Genomic DNA, 7,599 nt, shown 5'->3' on the forward strand with positions numbered 1-7,599 from the left:
CAGCTCACTCAACTGGCAAAAATGAGTAGTACCTCAATTTCATAGGGCTAACCTTGGCACACACAGTGTCACGCAGATTCTCCCTGAGGACTATGTTAAAAGTACACGCATTTCTTGATGCTCAGCCACTTGCACGTTAATTGATCGGATCAACTGGAACCCGCATCGTTGTAACCAACGTAGTTCACTAACAGGCTTCAAAAGCCACATTTATATTGCTTATGTTTAAGTGCACAAACAAGTTATGGTATTACTTGAAATTGTGTTGCAGCCATTAAACACACATACACATACACACACACACACACACACACACACACACACACACACACACACACTCACACACACACATACATGTCACTTTATCTATCTGGCTCTCTACCTATTTATCTATTTATCTACATATCTAGTTAATGAATGAAAATATTGTAAGCATAAAGTCACGAATAATAATAATCAAATGGTAATCGAACCATTTGTTTCATGCAAACAACAAAATATATTAAAATAACTGTGCTACTTCGTTAATTTTCACCAACACTTCTACACCATTATGTGTTTATAGTCGTGCAACCGCTGTACTATGTTCTATCATTGGACAAAAACAAACTGACCCACACACATGCATACACGCACAGAAACAAACGTAGCTATACAAAGAGACAGCAGTGCTCATTTTCCACGTATACAGATGTTCGTATATATATTTACGAAAGTGAGTTTCACCATATAGATTTTATAATGTGTAATAACATAATCTGACATAATCCTGGGGCTGAATATCACTTTATTATTTGGCTTAAGTTTAGACCAAAACATGTTCCTGAACGAAATGTTTGTACATTTGTAGTTTTTATGCACATGTATATTGTTTTGTTATGCTATGGATGTATTTGTTTGCCAATAACTGTGTACGTGTTTCTATATGTGATCATGTGGAAGGACGCATTGAAAATACGCGAACAGTCTTCAGGCAAAAAGTGAAAGAAATAAAGAAAAGGAAATGGTAAAATTTATTCTCTGTCAATCGAAAAGCTGCTAAACTTTCCTTCGCATGTGCACAACAGGTTGTTTGGACATTGATTTCTTACTAATCTTTGATTTATCACAAACATCACCACAAACACAAATAGGTAGCATCACTAGTACCACCATTATTAAGTATGAGGCTACAACCGGCAACAATCACGCCCACCTCGTCAGCAATAAGAAATACACTACAACCGCCACCGCAAGTATGAACCATCTCCCCCGACACCAATTGCTACCACCGTCGGCAACATCGTCTCCGCATCTACCACCGGGCCCCCAACCACCAGCACCACCAGCACCAGCAACAGTATCACCACCACCACCACCACCACCACCACCACCACCACTACCACCCACCACCGCAACCACCGCCACCAGTGCCAGCACCACTACCAGCAGTAGCAGCACCACCACCACCGCAACCACCACCACCACCACCACCATCAACAACAACAACAACAACCATCACCACTACAGCCAGCACCGACCGCCATCACCGTCACTGACGCAACCGACCAACACAATCGCCCTCCAAAAATCATCACTACCACTATCATCACTAAACACACCACCGCCACCGCCATTAACACCAACTTTGAATACCAACAGAACAATAACCATATTTTCAGAATCACAAAATCCCCGCAGAGCTAACAGTATTTGAGCCATCAAAATAACGTCAACTTTTAGGTTGTACCCTGTGAAATTCGTAGTTTAGCGTCTGATCTGTTCATTGTAGGTTTCTAAATAAACAGAAATACCTAATTTGACTGTAGGTTGCTAAATAAACAGAAATGCCTAATAAAATCAACATATATCATCTTACTGCTTCTTTTGTCTCTTCATCGTGTGGGTATGTGAACAGGAGGCGTCTGTCTCCAAAACACTAAAGTTGGGCAACGTTTTCTGGCTTGGATTTGTAAACTATGATAAGAATAACACTGTTCAACAAAGAATTTGTCCCAAGGAAAAAAATACCTGTATCTTATACGTTTTTGCATGCAGAATTAAAAAATAATGTTAAATTATCTGTATCACCCACAGTTTCTCTGTTCCTCGATATCCCTCTCAGTTCCTGTTATGTGGGCTAAATTTCGGTTTAGCTGTTGAAATCTGAAGCTAATGGTTTATGAAATACTCCTAATTAAAATTTTTTAATGAATAGAATTAACCTAGTGAAATCATAAATCCATCCGAGTCAATGAGTCCCCAAAATATATGAAATGAAAAATATATAAAAATACTAATACACAGAAGAGGTACAGAATAATACTAACACACAGAAGCACAGACAAATATGTAATATACTAACAGACAGAATAATTAAAACCAAATACGCGGGTAAAAAGAATTTCGTGGTTTGAGGAATCAATTGTGAAAAATTAACAGACAACAGCAGCACAGACAATAGTGAACCACAACAGAGCGTGTGGCCGTCATGGTAACAAGCTGCTAATACAACACTGTCTGTTGATTGGCTAAAATTACCCAAATTTCTCAAATTTAATTCCAAATAACATCAGATTACTCTTTTACACTTTTTTTACTCTTTTACTTCTTTCAGTCATTTGACTGCGGCCATGCTGGAGCACCGCCTTTAGTCGAGCAAATCGACCCCAGAACTTATTCTTTGTAAGCCTAGTACTTATTCTATCGATCTTTGGCCGAACCGCTAAGCTACGGGGACGTAAACACACCAGCATCGGTTGTCAAGCGATGTTGGGGGGACAAACAGACAGACACACAAATACCCACACATATATATATATATATATATATATATATATATATATATATATATATATATATATATATATATATATATATATATATATGTGTGTGTGTGTGTGTATATATATGGGAGAATATACGAAAAAACAACAACAGACGAGGACAGGTGGTGTAAATAACAAAAGAATGTATTAGTATGACGCTATATATATATATATATAGAAATATACGACGGTCTTCTTTCAGTTTCCATCTACCAAATCCGCTCACAAGGCTTTGGTCGGCCCGAGGCTATAGTAGAAAAACACCTGCCCAAGGTGCCACGTAGTGGGACTGAACCCGGAACGATGTAGTTGGTAAGCAAGCTAGTTACCACACAGCCACTCCAGCGCCCTACATTCTTTAATTTACAAGATGAAGTAATTGGTTGATCGTAATCAAAATTACGGTTGCATCGATACACCAAAATTGAAAGCAATCTGTGCAAAATTAATGGGGGAGGGCTCATTTTGCGAATGAGAAAGACTAGATCTACAATTGCTCTGAACATCCCCAGCAGTGTCTGTGCGGGGCAATACATTTCTATTGTTTATATCAGTTCTCTTCCGAGTCTATAAGAGACAAAATGGGTTTATGATCAAATGAGCTTGATTGTAGGTATGCCCGTTAATGGTTGACCTGGGGCCAAACATCAACAGTAACTTTGCTAATCTCCAGCAGCTGCAATGGTGTACTGCTACATCAACTAAACTGTATCCATTCTCTCTTTTACTCCTACCACAACACTAATACCGCCACTCTAGCTATCGTTATCAATCGAACACAAGTAACAATTCCAACATCCATACATACATGTGTGTGTGTGTACGTTTTTGTGTCTGTGTTTGTGCCCCCACCATCGCTTAACAACATATATTGGTGCGTTTACGTCCCCGTAACTTAGCGGTTCGGCGAAAACCGAATAAGTAATAAGTAATAGGCTTCCAAGTAAGAATGAGTTATAGGCTTCCAAAGAATAAGTCCTGGGGTCGATTTGTTCGACTAAAGGCGCTGCTCCAGCATGGCCCCAGTCAAATGACAAACAAAAAAAAGAATAAAAGAGTAGTACGTATACTGTTGCAACCTCCAGTGCCATGGTTGCAACAAGAGTACGTGTGCCATCTCCGCGAGTCACACACCAGCACAAACCATCATAATCTACATATCCGATATCATTGGCGCCAACGCCAACACCTACACCTACCCCTACACCTACACCACCATGATCTCCCACACTCGCCACTAAGCAATCATCATCGCCATTCTCATCATCACCATAGTCTTCATTATTCTCATCGATATCAGCATCGGAGCTAATAAGCACCACCAACAAAACCATCTCAGCCATCATCATCGCCAGTGCCACGACTACGAACACTGCCACCTCCAATAACAACAACAACAACGGCGACAATAATAACAACAAGAACACCAGTGAGAGGAACAACAAGAAGACTCGTCCCCCCCCACACACACACACTACCTACCACAAAGCACAACATCAAAAACACCATCACCAATATCAACACTGCAACCGCGGCTGCTACCGCTTACCGCCGCTTGCCGCCGATGCCACCGCTTGCCGCCGCTCCCATTATTATCGCCCCCCCCCCTCGATACCACCTCTAGCATTAACAACAACATCAACAACCGACCACCATCCGTCAGCTAATGACAAACAGCAATAGCAAGAGAATAAAAGCATTGAAGGAATAAATGGTTGAGAAATTACAAGGCAGGAATATTTGGTAACTGAAAAGTGGCGACGGTGTTTCTGTCTTCTTTTTTTTTTTTTCATCTCCTCCTCAATTTCGTCCCCACCCATCCATGTACACACCCGTCTCTTCTTTTCTCGTTTGTTTTCATTATTTTCTATTTTATGGAACATATAAAAAAAAAAAGGTGGCGGGGACGACATTTGTTAGTATTTATTATTGTTGTTGTTCCCTTTTGTTGTTGCTGCCGCGCGATTATTTTCAGTTTATTTTATGATGTTTTAGGTTGTTTATTTGTTTTCTTTTATGCTGAATATTTTGTTTCCCCCATTTCCCAACCATTTCCCCCCCATATCTTTCATCTTTTTTTTTCTGCAGCCCAATCTACTGATCTGTGAAAGTTCCATTTTACTAAAATAATGATAGAAATTCGAAAAGCAGTAGACAACAAAATAATAATAATAATGATGATGATAATAATAATAATGATGATAATAATAATAATAATAATAATAATAATAATAATAATAATAATAATAATAATAATAATAATAAGACACCTAAAGGAAACCACTAAAACAAAATACATCAAGTGTCCAACACAACCCAGCTAAATTTGAGTGGAAGTAAAGGCATTTCAATTTCCTTGTGTATGGCAAAATACTCCCACATTATAATATTATAATATTTGTTTTGGAGTTGTTTTTGTTGTTGATTCAATTTATGCGTGATTCTCTCTTTCTTCTTGTGTAATTTTTACGCTTCTATTCTATTTTTGTTCCTTTGTCTGTTTGTTCATTTGTTAGACATTATTCTCTTGGATTTTGCTTTTAATCCGACATGATGATGCAGACGTCGAGAATGATGAAGAGGTTGAAGTCGATGTTTGGGGTAACTGATATTGGCATACCGTTTGATATTTGGGATATTTGCTGGCGTGGCAAGTGTACAGACTGTTTGATATTGCGCATTATATTACTGGTACTTAGTATGTTGGCGAGAAGTAGTCTAAAGCTCACTTGCTCGCATCAGAAGTGATTCATGTATGTGCATGTGTGTTTATATATATATATAATATAGATTTAATCAAAAGATTCAATGTGGTACTTAAAATGTTTGAGTCACCAGGGTTTGGTAGGGTGAAAACCCAAAACAAAATCAAGAGATTTGGTGAATAAAATTTGAAGAAAAGTAACAAAAATTCAATAGGTCATAGCAGTCCGTACGTTTCGTACAAATTAAGTTTGTACGAAACGTACGTACTGCTATAACCTATTGAATTTTTGTTGCTTTCTTCAAATATATATATATATATATATATATATATATATATATATATATATATCGTTTTTTTCTATCTCGTCCTTTCTCTAATTCCTTTTTCTCACATTCACAATTTTCTCTCTCTCACTCTCCCTCTTATGCTTTTTCTCGTTGCTCACACGTGACCATCGTCCATCTTACTTTTCCTCACGTAATCATTTTTGTTTTCTTTCAGTCTGTCTTACAGACCAGAGGCATTCTTATCTATCTCCTTCTATCTTTTCCCTTGTCAAAGACAATATTCCTCCAGCATTCACTACCTCACTTCGTCTGGCCTAAAAGCCCTCCATGTCTGTTTTCGCTTGGTTTGTTGTATGTCTCAACTGTCCTGTTTTTGTTACCAACTTTGACCCTCCGCCAATCCCACGTTTTATTTTCGTTCACGGGAGCAAATGCCATTCGAAGCCTCATATTGTTGTGAATTGCTCGAAATGAGGAGCAGATGAACAGCCGAAAACTGATGAAGGGTCGTTCTTTATGTTACTTGTCTTGTTTTCCATTTGTTTCTCTCATTCTTCGCATACCCAAATCTGTCTTTGTTATCCATGTTTTTTACGCTTGGTAACATCCTGTACCAATACATGCATATATATATATATATATATATATATATATATATATATATATATATATATATATGTATGTATGTGTGTGTGTGCGTGTGTGTGTGTACATATATGTATGTATATATGCATATATATATACACATATATATATTATTTATATTATAATATTCTTTTACTCTTTTACTTGTTTCAGTCATTTGACTGCTGCCATGTTGAAGCCACCGCCAAGGCAGCAGAGACGATCGGTTATATATTAGGGATACAGTGGAGTAGGACCATCGTAGTTTATGTGTCGCTCTGTGCCTTGCGTCAGGCGTTCCCCTGTGGCAATATTCTTCTAACTGTTGTAACTTGACTACTGATGGTCGGGATCCCGTGCAACTCTCTGAAAATCACGGCAGCTCATGCATGATAACCTTGAGTACACACATACGAGGAAGTGCTGAAAAATTCCTGGCGTTAAGGGTGTCGCGAAAAGCCTGGCTGGAGACCCAATCTTCGAAGTTCTTTTACAAGGCTTAGAAAAACTGAAGGACCGCTGTAGTTAGTATGTGAATTTGAGAGAGGAATAAGTGGAATAAAAATCATAAATAGCTGATTCTCCTGTATTTTCTTTTATCCAAAGCCAGAACTTTTCAGCACCACCTCGTAATACTGGTTTCGACTTTTGTCACAGAGCTAGCAATTTTGGTGGATGGGTAAGTCGGTTACATCTACTCCAGTATTCAACTGATACTTAGTTTATTGACCCAGAAAGGTTGAAGGCAAAGTCAACCTCGGAGGAATTTGCACCCAGAACTTGAAAACAGACGAAATACTGCTAAACATTTAGCCCGGCGTTCTCACGATTCTTCTAGCAGACTGCCATGAATACACATAATTTTGGACTGCCGTTCACTTTCCGGATGTCGTTCGTTCTTTTACAGGTTCCATTTTTTTTTATCCCACAGTATGTTCCGTAATGATCTTCTATTCTGAGAAGGCTCGTAGATGTTAGTTAAGTCACCCCAGACGACCTACCAGTTTAATACACAAATATTTCTAATGATAATTTCCTTGTATTAGACCCCCGTTGTAAGAAGGGAGCGTGGGTAGATTATAGTCAATAAAATCAACTGCGGTTTGATCACTGCTGAAATGTCTTGGATCATAAAATTGCTCACTCACTGTTGTCTTGTGGTAAAACAAAAGTA

The 7,599-nt window shown here is 38.5% G+C and overlaps 1 long non-coding RNA gene across 1 annotated transcript in view; it reads left to right on the top strand.

Annotated features, from left to right (window-relative positions):
* Window positions 1-6,983, top strand: part of LOC128248507 (uncharacterized) — a 71,632-nt gene extending 64,649 nt beyond the window's left edge. The window contains exon 4 of the long non-coding RNA XR_016242757.1: window positions 6,600-6,983. This is a non-coding gene — a long non-coding RNA (uncharacterized LOC128248507). The remainder of the gene's footprint in view (window positions 1-6,599) is intronic.
* Window positions 6,984-7,599: the final 616 nt, after the last annotated feature.

Source organism: Octopus bimaculoides, chromosome 8 (assembly GCF_046866305.1).
Source record: "Octopus bimaculoides isolate indiv1 chromosome 8, ASM4686630v1, whole genome shotgun sequence".
Taxonomy (NCBI): Eukaryota; Metazoa; Mollusca; class Cephalopoda; order Octopoda; family Octopodidae; genus Octopus; species Octopus bimaculoides.